Source organism: Rhinolophus sinicus, linkage group LG07, assembly GCF_036562045.2.
Source record: "Rhinolophus sinicus isolate RSC01 linkage group LG07, ASM3656204v1, whole genome shotgun sequence".
Taxonomy (NCBI): domain Eukaryota; kingdom Metazoa; phylum Chordata; class Mammalia; order Chiroptera; family Rhinolophidae; genus Rhinolophus; species Rhinolophus sinicus.
In genome coordinates, this window is record NC_133757.1 from 16933839 (window position 1) to 16949640 (window position 15802).

Below are 15802 nucleotides of genomic sequence, written 5' to 3' on the forward strand. Positions count from 1 at the left end.
CTGTTTAAGCAGCTGACACATCTAAACCCAAGTTCTAAATTGTAAACCAAATCGATCTGATTTTTCAGATCAGCTTATCATCCGACATAATACAAGTCACTAAATTTCAGAACTATAGATCATCGTATCATTTGCAACCTAGTTCTTGAACACTTGCTATAAATTATCAACTAGTCTGGCACTGGGAAGATTATTTTTAAAAACCTTACGACATAGCCTATGCCCTAAACATCTAGTTGGAAAATAAAACACAAAGGTATAAAACAACTAGATTGTAAAATCACCACATATGAGATAATAAATGTGAAACTCCTAGCAAATGGTTAATATTCGATAAATATCTGCCTTATTATCAATAATACGTATTATTTTCCATTTTAATGGTGTTGTAGCTACCATTTAATGACTGGTTATTTGTCAAGCATTGTGCCTGGTGTTTTGTGTATGTTGTATGTAATCATCAGTCCTGTTAAATCAGTATCACTAACACTATTTTTCAAATGAAGTAACTAAGGCCCGGAGAGGTTAAATAACTTGCCCAATGCACACCTTTAATAAGTATACCAGCATCAGTGTAAATTGTATATACAGAGTCCAAGAGGAGTCGGGGCAGAGAGAGCTCATCTCCTGCTGGAGAAAACAGGGATGATGTCTCAGAGCAGAACTGTGATGGGGAAAGATGGAGGCGCTGGGCCTTAGATGATGGAGGTGGCAGGAGCAAAAGCATGCATGTGAGTTTTCTGAGACAGGCCCCCCAGGCCGTGCTCATGGTGAATGCACCACCCAGGCCTCTTCAGTGAACAGAGATAGGAAAGTATGAGATGTCTTGGTAGAACAGCGAGTAAACCTGTTGGCCTGGAATGAAGAGTTTGTGTAGGGCAAAGCTGGAATTGATGTGGTCCTCAAACCCACAACCCTGAAAACTCAGCCTTTGTTACTGATCACCTGTTTAAGCAGCCCCACCTCCAGTTACTTTCCACTGATTAACTCACTCTTACTCACTGAGACAACAATGTTTATTGAGCTGCTGGTATGTGCCAGCCAGTCTTCTGGGTCCTAGTGATAGCACCATGAATAAAACAGACAAAGACTCTTGCACTCATGAAGCTTTTATTGTCCTAGGAAAATGCAGATGTTAACATATAAGCAAATTGATCAATAAGGTTATTTCAGATGCTAAGGGCTATGAAGAAAATGAAACAGACCATTGGCAATGACTCAGGTGGGGTGGGGTCCTACTTAGTTAGGATGGATGAAGAAGGAATCTTTGAGGAGGTGACATTTGATCTGAGACCCAAATGATCTGAAGCTGTCAGCTGGAGCGAAAAACACGTCCAAAAGTCAGGAGGCAGGAGCAAGCGTGGTGTAGCTGAGGGACTGAGAGAAGGGCATCACTGTGAGCAAGGGACCGTGAGACCCCTGATTTGGCCAGAGAGCTGGGCAGGGGCTAGATGGTATAGGTCTCGTTGATTAGAGTGAGAGTTGGACTTTTGAGAGGTTCCAAGTAAAGGAGGGATAGGGCCTCATTTACATTTTTGAAGTTTCACTCTGGTTGCTGTGCAGAGAATGGACTCAAGAGAGATGTGATTAGAAACAAGGAAGCCATTAAAGTTATCCACACAAGAGGAAGTGAGGTCTTGTTGTAGGGATGGCCGTGGATATGATGAGAAGTGAATGGACTTGGGGTATATTTTGGAGGTAGAGCTGACATAACTTGCTGATAGAGTTCATGTGGAAGGTAAGGGAAAAGAGGGAAAGAGAGGAATCAATCCAGAATGATCTCCAGACCTTTGGCCTGAGCATCCATGGGGATGGGGACACAATTACCTGGGATAGTGAAGACTCGAGAAGAAATAGTATGACAGGTAAAAGTGAGCACTTCTGTTTGGTCATGTTAAGCTTAAGGTTACCCTCTTTTTTCTCTTCAGAGTAAATTAGTATTCCACTCTATAATTATCTTGTTAATTTTTCTGTACTTGTTCATCGTTCATTTCCTCCCCTTTAGAACCTTCAAAAGAGCAAGAGCTTTGTTTAATGTACATTGTTGTATCCCTGGAGTCCAGAATACTGACTGGCACAGAGCACATGCTCAATAAATATTAGGATTTGTTGACTCTGGTTCAGTGGTTCTCAAACTTAAGCGTACATCAAAACCACCTGCTCAGCTTATAAACGTTTCAAATCAGCCTTTACCCAAACCCCTCCCCACCAGGACTCTGCTTTAGGAAGTCTGGGGGTTGCACTAAAGAAACTGCATGTTTGGCCAGCACTATAGATGGGCAGTGGTCTACAGTCTAAATCAGTGGTTTACATATATTAGTATTCACTCAAATATTGACCTTAGAAACCACATTTCAGCACCATTCCAAAAGGCTACAAAGTATGGTGTTTTCAAATACAGTCAAATCATAAGGTGTTGATTTAAAAGCTTCTGAGAGAAAACCGTTGCAAGAATCCTGGGGTCCCTATCTCACTTGACTTAATGCGTCTCTTAGAAGGGACCTTCATGTGAAGAAAGATGGTTACTTAGTGCTGGGACGGTCCTCCTTGACCACATCTCCAAAGCGTGTATCCCACACCTACCGTATTTCCCCGAAAATAAGACCTAGCTGGACAATCAGCTCTAATGTGTCTTTTGGAGCAAACATTAATGTAAGACCTGGTATTATGTTATGTTATGTTATATTATGTTATATTATATAAGACCCGGTCTTATTTTATAGTAAAATTAACTTTTGGTCCAAAAGATTTATCTTGAGGGAGGACCCTGGCGAGAATGTGATTAGATACTGCTACAAGGAGCTTACAGAACCAACTTGGCTCCTCTCCTTTCCAATACCTGAGTCTTCAGCTTTTCCCTCCATTCTGTGAGCCATGAGCCTTATTTTTCCAAGAAATTCCTGTTTTGTTTGAGTCAGAGTGGTCTCAGTTGCTTGCAGTATAATCTATGACATCGCAATTAAAAACCTTGCTGTCTATCATTAGAAGTAAAGTTTTTAAAACAATTCCTTCCTGGGAGCCGTGACACATTGACCTAAGTTTTCACTAAAGTGTAAATGTCTGATAGCAGAGCCTGAATAACACACTTCATCAGGTAAAGGAGAGTGAAAGGGCTTCCTGACTTGACATAAGTTCTGCCACTGAGGTACCAGTAGGAAGTAAAAGGATAGCTGGGACGTAACACATAAATTCCACTTCATAAATTTGCCCTGAGATAAATAGCTTACTGGAAACTCTTACTATTTTAATTTCTCAGTTTCTACTCAGCTCTCCCAGCTCCTGAATTTTTATCTTCAGACTAAACTTTCAGGGTAAGCCTTTCTGAAGCAGGGCATAATTACTAGGACACATAAACCTAAGACATCAATTTATGAACATGAGAACTCATAATATTAAATTTAGTTCTCATTTCCTCCTGGGGCCCTTAGGGAAAAATAAGAACATCCTGTCCTTTTAATCATTTGGGTTAAATCCTAGTCATTTGTTGACCTCTCCCTTTCCCCCATTTAAAAAAAGACCTGTAACTCTTTAAGATTCTGATAAACTAATGACTTAATTTGTGTCTTTTAAGCAGTATTCTTTGACCAAGGCAAGTTTCTCACAACCTCATTCCTAGTGCTTACTAAAATTACATCACAGCAGATAGGATGCTTAAAGAAGTATGCTGAGTGTGAGCCACACCCAGGGAGAGATAAGGAACGTGTGATAGTTCGACAGGAGCAATAAAAGTAAAATCTAATCACTTGCAGATTATATTCAGTGTAAATGAAGATCAGATGTAAAAACCAGTCTAGTTAATTTTTTTTATTTTTTATAATAGTGGTTGCTATTTGTGAAAACTAAACATAACAAAATCTGGATATAAATCTCTTTAAAGTTTGCATGGCCAATCGTTTCATTTCGAATGGTGGTGGGGATCATTCTTATCATTGAAACATAAGACAGTATTACTAACATTTGCTGAGCAGTTAATATGTGCCAGGTACTATTCAAAGTGCTTTTTAACGTAAATATCTCATTTAATCTTTACAACAACCCCATGAGTTATTATCCTGTTATCCCTGTTTAGAAACAAGGCAATGCAGAACTGAGAAATTAAGTAATTTGCCCAAAGAGCTGGTAAATGGTAGAGGCTGAGTTTTGCATCTGGATTATAAAATGGCTCTAGAATCAGGGCTAACATTGTTTGGCTAATTAGTGAACCAGCATGGTCGTTCCTTTGACCAGCCCTTCAGGCCCTTATAACCCTCACTTTGAATAATTTTTTTTTCTAAGTGTCTCACTTTGAATAATTTAAAACTACATTTTGAAAACTACCTGAACCAGGTAATGAAAATAAAGAGGATTTCCAAAAGCCAAATTGCTTGGATGTGAATTGTTAGCTAATCGATGAGCCTTCCAGCAGCCTTGACAAAAATTTACTTACCCAGATTTTACAGTAAGTATAGTAATAAGAATTTGGGGATCTAATCAAAGTCAAGTCTCCAAATGCATGAATGAGGCCTTGGTTTTCACATTCCCCAAAGTTTATACTTTGAGGTGAGGGAATGAGTGGCAATCTCTCTCAGAAATGTGGGTTCTTTTTCTGACAGGTGATTTTTACTTCTTTGTCAGGGAGGTAATTGAGAGACCAGCCTGGGATTTGCATGTGGGATAACCTGGGTATGGAGAGAGAATGGCACATACATCAAACAGCCTATTCTCAAATATTCAGGGGCTCTTCCAATGGAGAGTGCATGTTCTGAGCCAGTCTCCCTGCACTCTGGCTATGACACAACATGCTTCAGCCCAGAAGGTGATAGTTTTCTTAAAGACTCTTCTTAGCCTTTTTCTTTTCCATGAAATAGGTTAGAGAATTGATCCAACCCTGACTGCTTTTTAAAAGTCTGTCAGAGTTTTTACAGGCTTGGTCTTTGCGTTTTCTGGGAGTAAGCCTCATGTCATTACTTTCTTTATACACAACATTAATGCTTTTCTTACTGGATTAGGAATCCAAGACGTTAAAAAAAAAAGTGTGTGGTGACACCAAGTGGTCCTGGCCCTTGTGTCTCTGCTCTCAGAACAGACATGAGGGGAAAACAAAGGCATGCCTCTCCCTGCCCCAATCACATATTTGTTGTAGGATATCAAGGTGGAACCTGAGTTAGCCAAAGTCACCGAAAAAGAAAAGAAAAAATGAGCAAAGGGATTCAAAATTATGGGAAAAAAATGCCGGAGAAAGTCTACAATCTTATGTTTCAGTGGAAAGGTCAGTAGAAGAGTCACCATGATGCTTGGGTTCTGCACTAGTTAGCTGTGAACTTGAGCAAGTTACTTAATGATTCTGAACCTGTTTCCCTATCTGTAAAGTGGGTGTAGGAGGCAAATTATACTTTTGTAGACTTGGAAGGGGACTTGGAGATCATTTGATCCAGCCTCTGATCCACAGTGGGATTTTCATCTGCAATACTCCTGACAGATAATCAATCATCCCACCTCCCATGAAAGAGCACTACTTATCTCCTTGTCCTCTTTATGCTGGGCTAAGTTCTGCATGTCAGGACTTCCATTCATTCCTTTGAAGTTCTGAGTTGGAAACTTGGATGGCAAGAGAGAAAATGTAGTACTATAGGGGAAAGAGAATCAGGTGAGCCTGAGTCTGGACCCCCCATCCCAAGCGCTTAACTAGCTGTGAAATTGCATCAGTTCTGTGAGCTCAGTTTCCTTACCTGTCTAACGGAGAAACTGCAACCTGCCCTTCAAGTTTGTTGGGAGAATTAGAAATAATTTATGTAAAATACCTTCATATTCATACAGAGAGTGCTTAATAAAAAGACTAAGAGGATTCTTTTTCTTAGAATATGACAAAGTCAATATTTATTGATGCTGAGGATTTTATGGCAGGATTTCAGGTTCTTGTTACAATAGTTCTGAAAATTGCTGAACTTTTCCCCTTGTTCCAGTCCTAAATAAATGATCACTTCACATGTATTCATTTCCCTTCCCAGTAAATCCTCATGTTCTTTTGCTTGTATAGAAAGGAGAAGGAACCTTGAACATGGACTTCAGGTAGTTGTAGGTGAGCGTATGCTGACCAGTTAGGAAAAAAAACGTCCACAGTAGAGGTGGAGTTTAATCTTTACTTTGAAGCAGGAAAGGCTTCTGAGCTCTGCTTTATAGAAATCATTTGCTTCTGAAATAAAGGATAATTTCAGAAGGAGCTGAAATGTGCGCTGAGAGGAGAGATTGTAACAATATAGAGAACATGTTAGCTTTACTGGAGTGAAAGGAATTCTGTGATTTGTAGGAGTGAGATAACCCAGGCCATGGATCTCAGTCAGTTGAAACCTCATAGAAAATTCCCTTCCAGATGGAAGCTTCAGAGTGTCTCCTCCTGAAACTGCCCATCACTCTCAAAAATTAAAACGTGACTCTTTGACTAAGAAAATCCATTGAAAAGAAGCTACCCTACAGAAATCTTTATATGAGCAGTTAAACATGGTAGTTACAAGGATGTTTGTCACCAGGTGGTTTCCAATAGCAAACAAAAGAAGCAACAAGCTAAATGTTTCAATAGGAGAATAGTGAAAACAGTTATAATAGACCTCCAAAATAGAATATTATCCAGACTTAATGAAATATAATGCTGACTAACATCCATAATATACGAGTATAAAGAAAAAAATAGGTTGTAGAACATTGCGCAAGAGGTAATGCCATATTTTTATATGTGTAAGTATATATGTGTGGATATGTATATTTATGTGTACATATAAATATAAATATATGGTACATGTATTTAGAAAAAAGTTTGGAAATACATGCATGAAACTGTTAACAGTGCTTCTGAGGAGTAGAATTAGGAGAATGAGGGACACTTTGATTTCTTGTGTTTAAATATTTATATATTTGAATGCTTTTACATGTGTAAATATTGTTTGTATAAATTTTTTAAAAAACAATGAAATGATAATAGCTAAATTCAGAAACATATATTTAAGCACAAAAGTTACCTTTTCTTAAATTTCAGGAGTCCATACTTGAAGAATACCTTTCAAGAGAAATGGATAAAGTTAATCTGTTTCCCTTGGATAAAAAGAATCTCAGAATTGAAAGCCCCTCATGTTTAATTTCCTAGAAAGACACCCACCTTTCCAAGCCCTCAAGGCAAGGGAGGAATCTGGAAGCCCTGACATCACAGGGTTCCTTCATACTTCTCGACTGCTTGAGGGCAAAATGTTTCAAATGAAGTGTGACTGTTATGAGTGTTTTCCTTGAAAGGAAGTGAGATTTGGTTATCAGATAATTTTCCCAAACACCCTGATGTGTGCACTTGGAGTTAAGTGTCAGTTACTCTGAATGAAGCTCTGTGGCCCAGGAGCTTGCCTTCTAAAGCTCAGCACTGTGAACGTCTGTCATCTAACGTTTGCTAGATGCCAGTTCAGTTGATTAAAGAACAATACTACTAATGATTACTTGGGTTTTTTCAAGGGGCCAAACTGCCTCACACAAAATAATATTCAACAACCAGACTGTATCACTCATTTCAGCCACTTGTTGAAATTGTTCCACGAGTTATAAGGATTAGGGAAACAGAGGGTGTGACTGGTTAAGTTCATCCATTTGCTCATTCAGTTATTCATTTATTTCTTCATTCAATTATCAACAGTAAAACATAGAAGTTAGTAGTCAGCTGGGGACCTTGGGGCAGAAACACTTGAGTTTGAATTCCTGGGCTTCCACTTATTGGTTGTAAAATCTCGGAAAGTTGCATAATTGATCCAGCCTCCATTCCTCATCTGTAAAATGGGGGCATAGTCACAAGGTTGTTGTGAGGATTTTTTTGAAGAACATTTAAGGAGCGTAGTACAGTACCTGATACGTATTGCATGCTCACCCAAAATTTGCTATTACCATTCATGAATTCATAGTCAAAAGAAATTTACTAAGTTCCTATGGTATGCCAAGTTTTGAGTCAGATTCTGAAATTTTAATATGGTTAGGGTATAATCTATTTAGGGGGTTAAGTCTAGATCAGAGGTGAATTCAGGGACTACCTGAACTTGGATGGCGGGAAAAAAAATCACATCTTCATTTTTCACTAACCTCTAACTGAAATTTAACATTCCTTCAATTATTAATTTATACAAGAAATAACGGAGGTATTCACAATATATGTGGCTTTGTCACCAACAGAAATTATGGACACTTTCAAAGCATGTTATAGTTTTACAGAAATTTTGAAATTTCATTTATGCACATCATTACTTCAAAATTATAGTTATTAGATCCACTGGTAGATCTGAGAATTGTGTTAATAATGAAGCACATACATAACTATGTCTCAAATGTTGCTTTATATTTTGAAAACTCTATAGTAGTTTAGTTGTTTTGTGCTCATATGTATTTTATTTTATGCATTTAAAAACAGTGAAATGAGTACATAACACATATTTACCTTGTCTGAGGATAACAGCACTATCCATTATAATGGAAACTGAAAACAGATCACATGTTCATCAATAGAAGAATGGATAAATCAGTAGTGGCGTATTCATACAAAGCAATACTCCCAGCAATGAGAATGAATAAACAATTGCTACATTCAGCAACATGGGCAAATCTCATAAACATAAGATTGAGAAAAAGAAACCAGACCCAAAAGGGAACATACTGGATGATTCAATTTGTATAAGTTTAAGAACTAGCTAACAAACCTCTGGAGTTAGAAGCCAAGATAGTGTTTACCCCTTTGGGGTGGGGGTGGTTGTGAGGGGTGTGTGGGGCTTTTGGGTTAGTTGATCCGGATATTAGCAATGTGAATGTGTTCACTTTGTAGAAATTCATTGAGCTATCATCATCCATAATTTGTGTACTTATAGTTGTTGCACTTCAGTGAAAATGTACTTTAAAAAGAGGGGTCCATAGGCTTCACCAGTCTGCCAAAGGATTCATGGCACAGGACAGCTTAAGAACCTCTGGCCTAGAGGGAGACACAAATCCAGAGAAACTACTATAATACAATGTTTTGTACACAGGCCATTTCTGATCCCAGTATTCTATCCTATTGACCCCTTAAGTATAACTCATATTTTTCAGACCAAAAGTCTTACTTTTTTCTTTTTTTAATGGAAAGTATGGTGACTGCAGTTGTAGGGAAAGAATTAAAAAGTACTGTGAAAGCATGGAGAAGGGAACCATTAGTTTTTCCAAGGCGGGTCAGGAAGAAATCTCATGGCGGAGGTGGTATTTGAGCAGAGCCTCAAAGGGTAAGTCGACTTCAACTGAAGGGCTTTCTGTCAAAGTTAGCATCGTCATGAAAAAATAGGAAGAAGGCTGTGTTTGTAGAACATTGAGTCGTCTGCTGGGCTGGGTCCTGGAGGAATGACTAGGGTTGCAGAGGGGCCCAAGTGGGAGAGAACCACGTATCGTGCTCCTTTCGCTGTGCTTACCCATCACCCCTACCAGGAATGGCTGTCTTGACTGCTTTTTTTCTTTGACCACTTTATTGAGGTAAGATTGACATGTGAAAAGCTGTACATGTTTCATGTATACAACTCTGTGAGTTTGGGGATAAGTATACACCATGAGTCCATCACCACCATCCATGCCATAAACATATCTATTACCTCCCAAAGTTTCCTCCTGCGTCCTTTATTATAATTGTCTTGTTTTTTTCATGGTAATAAAATTTAACATCAGCTATACCCTCTTACAGATTGTAAGCATACAAGACAGTCTTGTTAGCTATAGGAACCATGCTGTGTGGTAGAGCTCCAGAACGTATTTATCTTGCAGAGCTGAAACTTTGTACTCTTTGATTGCCACCTCCCCGTGGCCCCTTCCCCCGGCAACCACCATTCTACTCTATGCTTCCAGGAGTTTGACTAATTTAGCTTCCATGTATAAGTGAGGTCATGCTGTACTTGCCTTTCCATGTCTGGCTTATTTCATTTAGCATAATGTTCTCCAGGTCCATCTATGTCATCGCAAATGGGAGAATTTGCTCCTCTTTTTTAAGGCTTGAAAATATTCCATTGCATACATATACCACATTTTCTTTATCCGTTCATTTGTCAGCAGGCACTTAGGTTGTTTCCTTATGTTGGCTACAGAGAATAATGCTACAGTGAACGTGGGAGTGCAGGTGCTCTTCAAGATTCTGCTTTCAGTTCCTTTGGATAAATACCCAGAAATGGGATTGCTGGATCGTACAGCAGTTCAATTTTTAATTTTTTGAGGAACTGCCGTACTATTTTCCAGTGATTGTGCCAATTTACATTCCCACCATCAGTGTTTTAGGTATTAGGCTTCCCTTTTCTCTACATCCTTGCCAACACTTGTTACCTTTATTTGTTATTTTTTTTATTATTTTAGTAATAGCCATCTAACAGGTGTGAGGATATGTCATGGTGGTTTTGATTTGTGTTTCCCTGATGATTAGTGATGTTGAGCACCTTTTCATGTACCTATTTGTTGGCTACTATTGTGACTTCTAACTCCATGGAGTTTTGCTGGGTTTTGTGCTTTATTTAACATATGTATCCTTTTGTGTCTTGCTTACTCACTGGTGTGTAAGTGAAACATAATGTCATTACATGTAGTTGTAGATTGTTGCCACCTAAATTTTAAGCAGGGGAATGGCATGGGCTGACCTCTGTGTTAGAAAAATCGCTCTAACAGCTTTGAGGAGGGTCGGGGTGGAAAGACAATAAGTCCCGTGCAGGGAGCAAGAGCAATAATCTAAATACCCTGTTTCCCCGAAAATAAGACCTAGCCAGACAATCAGCTCTAAAGTGTCTTTTGGAGCAAAAATTAATATAAGACCTGGTCTTATTATACTATATTTACTATATTAACTATTTTACTATATTATACTATATTATATTATAGCATAGCATAGCATAGCATATTACATAAGAGCCAGCCTTATATTAATTTTTGCTCCAAAAGACGCATTAGAGCTGATTGTCTGGCTAGGTCTTATTTTCGGGGAAACACGGTAAGAAATGATGACGTCCTGACCCAGAGCTCAGGCAGTGGGAATGGAGAAGAGTTGCCCTGAGCTCTGCAGAAGCAATTCAAAACATATGTCCCATTTACAGTGTCCTTCAAACAGAAGAGAGCACTTCACCGAGTGCTCAGAACCAGAGCAACGTTAATTGATCATGGCGTTAGTTTGGGTGCTTGTCAAGATTTAAATGAAACAAGCTACATTCCTCTAAGAGTCTATTGTCATAGATGACAGAGATGAGACAGACCAACAGCCAACACAGTGTGGACTAATGAGGGGTGTCCCCCGAGGCTTGAATGACCTCAAATGGTTATTGGAGGAGTTCTGCAGTTGAGTTACTTTTCTGAAATATTTTTTGAGCAGTGGAGTTTCAACATAAAATTTAGAAAACAAAATCAGGATTGAAGAGAAAACGGGTAGAGAAGAGTTTTAGCAGAACGTTGGGAGGGATGAGGCTGCTATTGTTGTGTAGGCCAGACAGATGGGGAGATGGTGAAGCATGAAGTGAGGGCTCCTTCAGCATCTCTTATAATCTCATGCTTCTCAGACGCAGGTATGCACACCCCTGGCAGGATGTCAGCAGGAGCTCGAGTCACCCATAAAAATGGTACATCTTGCCGAGTGTTCATTTTACCCTAGGATTGGGGAGAAAGATGCCATTTACATGGAAGCAAGCAGTATGTTATGAAGTAAGATACAAATTTTATGTGAAGAGTCAAGACAAACACAAGACTTCAAGTAATTTGCTAGCCACATGCTCGGCCACGTGCCTCCCTTGCTGGCAGGTGGAATTTGGAGGAAAAGTTTTCAGAATCCCCATCTCTCTCACTTTGACTTGACACTCCACTCTGAGACGCTGTGACCTCCACTGAGCTCTCTTCCAATCTGGGTGGGGTTACTCATTCAACAACCTTCCTTCCTTTTTTAATTCATTCATTCTAGTACTGTTAAGTACGGGTACCGTATGTTAGATCCTGAGAGATGTTTTTCTCCTGGATAATATTATAAGCTCCAAAAAGGACTGTGCCTTTAAAAAAAATTAGGGTCCTCTCAGCCTTTGTCAAACCTTGTATGTATTAAATGTTCTGTAAATATTTGTTGACATGAAATGAAATACGATCTTGCAAACACCCAGGGAGGAGTTAGGAGAAAGAGACAATAAAGGAGAAAGAAAAGGGTGAGTGTATGTGGACTAACTGCTGACCAGTATGAACTGAACCTATTGTTTCATCCACAAGCAGCTCTGGGATAGACTTTAAATTATATCCATTTTACTGCCAAGGAAATTGAGAATGAGTAGTGTAACTTGTTTGAAGTGACACCGCTAGTAAGTAAGAAGGATTCAATCCCAGCTTCGTCAGATACTAAGATTCATGGAGAGTATCTATGGAAATGTAAAATGCATGTACCCTTTGACCCAATAATTCTAGGAATTATCTTTGTGATATTGTGATTTATAATAAGAAATATATATTTGGTCTTCATCAGTATCTGGCGCGCAGCTCCTAAAACTCTTAGAATTTCCTAAGTGATGAAACAGAGGGAGAGAAGGGAAGAAAGGAGGAAGGGAGGGAGGGAGGAGAAGAGAGAGAGACAGAGACAGAGACAGAGAGACTGGTTGCCAGTGGAGCCAGCCGACCATGTGGTTAGAGGGTTGGAGCTTTTAGTCACACCTTCTGACCTCTGAGGAGAGGAGAGGGGTTGAAGATTGAGTTAAACTATCAATGGTAAATGATTTAATCAATTGTGCCTATGTAGTGAAGCCTCCATAAAACCCCAAAAGGATGGGATTTGGAGAGCTTCCAGGCTGGTGAACACATGGAGATTTGGGGAGAATGGCGCCCTCAGAGAGCATGGAAGCTCCATGCCCTTTCCCCATACTTTGCCCTATGCATCTCTTCCATCTCGCTGTTCCTGAATTATATGTTTTTATAATAAATTGATAATCTAGTAAGTAAAATGTTTCTCTGAGTTCTATAAGTTGCTCTAGCAAATTAACCAAACCCAGCCAGGGAGCCGGAACCTCCGATCTATAGCGTGTCGTCAGAAGCACAGGTGATAACCTGGTATTGTGATGACACTAAGTGGTGAGCCTTTAACCTGTGGGATCTTACCTTATCTCCAGGTCGATGGTGTTACAATTGAGTTGAGTTGTAGGACAGCCAGCTGTTGTCAGTGAATTGCTTGGTGGTGCGGGAAAAAAAACCCCACATTGTAAATTGGGTGCAGAATCATTAATCCTGTAGGTATACTCAAATAAGTGCTCAAGGTACAAACACAAGGCTGTTCATTTCAGTGTTGATTACAATAGCACTAAACTGGAAATAATGTAAATACCCTTTATTGGTGAATTGGTTAAATAACTTAAGGAACATCCATATAGAAAGAGGCAAACCTGCATATACTGATATGGAAAGCTGTTCAGGATATATTGTTAACTGAAGAAAAAAGCACGTTGTAAACCAGCATGTATTATTTGATTACATTTTATCTTCTTAAAAACAAATACGTAAATCATATCTGCATGCATGTACAGGCACCAAATATTCTGGAGGACTACATACCCAACTTGAACAGAGTTACCTCTGGGGGAGGTGATGAGAAGGGTTGCTCAGTTGGGGTTGAAGAGAGAGGCCTCTTTCTTTGCACTTGACTTCCCTTTGAATTATGTGAAAGTAAATTTTTAAACACGACTATGTATTACTTTTATAATGAAAGGAGACAAGTTAATAAAATTAAATAAAAATAAAGCCTGAGCATTTTTTAATGCACCATGATGCATGGAGTAAGTAAAATCCCAGCAGACGGGGGAACTGGAGGACGAGAGTTGAAGCAAAGCAGAAGGAGCTCAGAGGCTAAAGAATCAGGAAAAGGGAAATAGTGGCATAACTGAAGCTCATGCCAGGGATTTTATTGTTCTTTTTTATTGGCTTAAACGAAATCTATTGTCTCACAGTTCTGGGGGGCTAGAAGCCCAAGTTTGAGGTTTCGGCAGGCTTAGTTCCTTCTCAGGGCCTCGAGTAAGAATCTGTTCTCTGCCTCTCCCGTAGCTTCTGGTGGTCTGCTGGCAATCTTGGGCATTCCTTGGCTTGTAGATCTCTGCCTACATGTCCACGTAGCTTTCTCCCTGTGTGTGTGTTGGTGCCCAAATTTCTCCTTTTTATAGGAACACCAGTCATATTGGATTAGGGACCTACCCTACTCCAGCATAACCTCATCTTAACAAATTACATCTGTTGGACCCTATTCCCAAATCAGGTGACATTCTCAGGTACTAGGGGTTAGGACTTTAACATATGAATGTTTTTGGCAGGTGTTGGGTGGGTGAGGAGAGAGACACAATTGCACCAATAAAAGTAGGTATAAAAGTTTTTGTGAACTGTGTCATGTGCAAGGATTTGAACTTCAAGAATTTTGGTTTGTCTATTTTAGAGATGAACCAATTTTTTCCCTGTGAAATCAATACCCTAGTTTCTAAATTTTGTTCAAAATCATATTTTACACTAAGGAACTCTGGGAGTACTGACAAACCTGGAAGAACATATGTATAGCGGACTGGAGATCAATATGAGCTGAGTGGAAGCTTGAGAAATTCAGGTGAATAACAAATACTTGGTCTTGGTTGGTCTTCCATTTGCTACGTACTTACGCTGCTCAGAGCTGATGCTTTTGGCAGCTTTAATGCCCTGAAATTTTGCCGATGAACCTTAACCATTATACCTGAGAAGTATAATAAGACTATTTAAAATGACTGTGCACATGCTTATAATGAACTGTCCAGGATTTTAAACATTTCCAATATCTATTTATCCCTCTCTCTCTCTTCTGTCTCTCTCTTTCCGTCTCTCTCTCCTAAAAAAAATGTACCTGTGGTAGAATACACATGACACAACATTTACCATCTCAACCATTTTTAAGTATACAGTTCAGTATTGTTAAGTACAGCTGTCCCTCCATATCCATGGGTAATTGGTTCCAGGACCCCCACGGATACCAACCCTCAGATGCTCGAGTTCCTTATATGAAATGGTATAAAACAATGCATACAGCTGGCCCTCTTGCATCTGCGGATTCCCAACCGTGGATGGAAAATACTGTTTTCAATCTACTGTTGGTTGAATTTGCGGATGTGAAACCTGGGGGTACAGAAGGCTGACTGTATATTTACTGACAAAACTCTGCATATTAGCAGACCAGCACCATTCAAACCCATGTTGTTGAAGGGTCAGCTATATACCCCTGTTGTTTGCAACCAAGTTCCAGAACTCGCAAACTGAAACTCTGTATACATTAAACAACTCCCCATTTCTCCCTCCCCTCAGCCCCTGGCAACTACCATTCCACCGACTGTCTCTATGACTTTGACTACTCTAGATACCTCATGTAAGTGGAATCATACAGTACTTGTCTTTTTGTGCCTGGTTTATTTTATTTAATATAACGTCTTCAAGATTCATGTATATTGTAGCATGTGTCAGAATTTCCTTCCTTTTAAAGACTAAATGATATTCCATTTTATATATATCATATTTTGTTTATTCATTCATCCACCAGTGGACACTTGAGTTACTTCCAGCTTTTGGCTACTGTGAATAATGCTGCTATGAACACAGTTTCACAAGTATCTCTTTGAGACCCTCCTTTCAGTTCTTTTGGCTAAATACCCAGAAGTGAGATTGCTTAATTGTATATACATAATTCTTTTTTGATCATTTGAGGAGCGGCCATACTCTTATAAGGCTTTTTATCTGTGATATACTTACTCAAAAAGGTAGAAGGCAAGAGGGTGGATGTTTCTCGATAATATAT

At 39.3% G+C, this 15802-nt stretch overlaps 2 long non-coding RNA genes across 5 annotated transcripts in view; one reads left to right on the plus strand and one right to left on the minus strand.

Moving 5' to 3' along the window:
* Window positions 1–15802, plus strand: part of LOC141572895 (uncharacterized) — a 42420-nt gene that overhangs the window by 6888 nt on the left and 19730 nt on the right. The window lies entirely within an intron of this gene.
* The window catches only part of LOC141572894 (uncharacterized), a 30507-nt gene continuing 25618 nt past the window's right edge, over window positions 10914–15802 (minus strand). The window contains exons 4-5 of one of the 2 annotated variants that reach the window (XR_012498429.1): window positions 13108–13233; window positions 10914–11628 (exon numbers count right to left, since the gene is read on the minus strand). This is a non-coding gene — a long non-coding RNA (uncharacterized LOC141572894). Of the gene's footprint in view, window positions 13234–15802 lie in introns of both variants that reach the window. The other variant, XR_012498428.1, reaches the window with a different exon arrangement.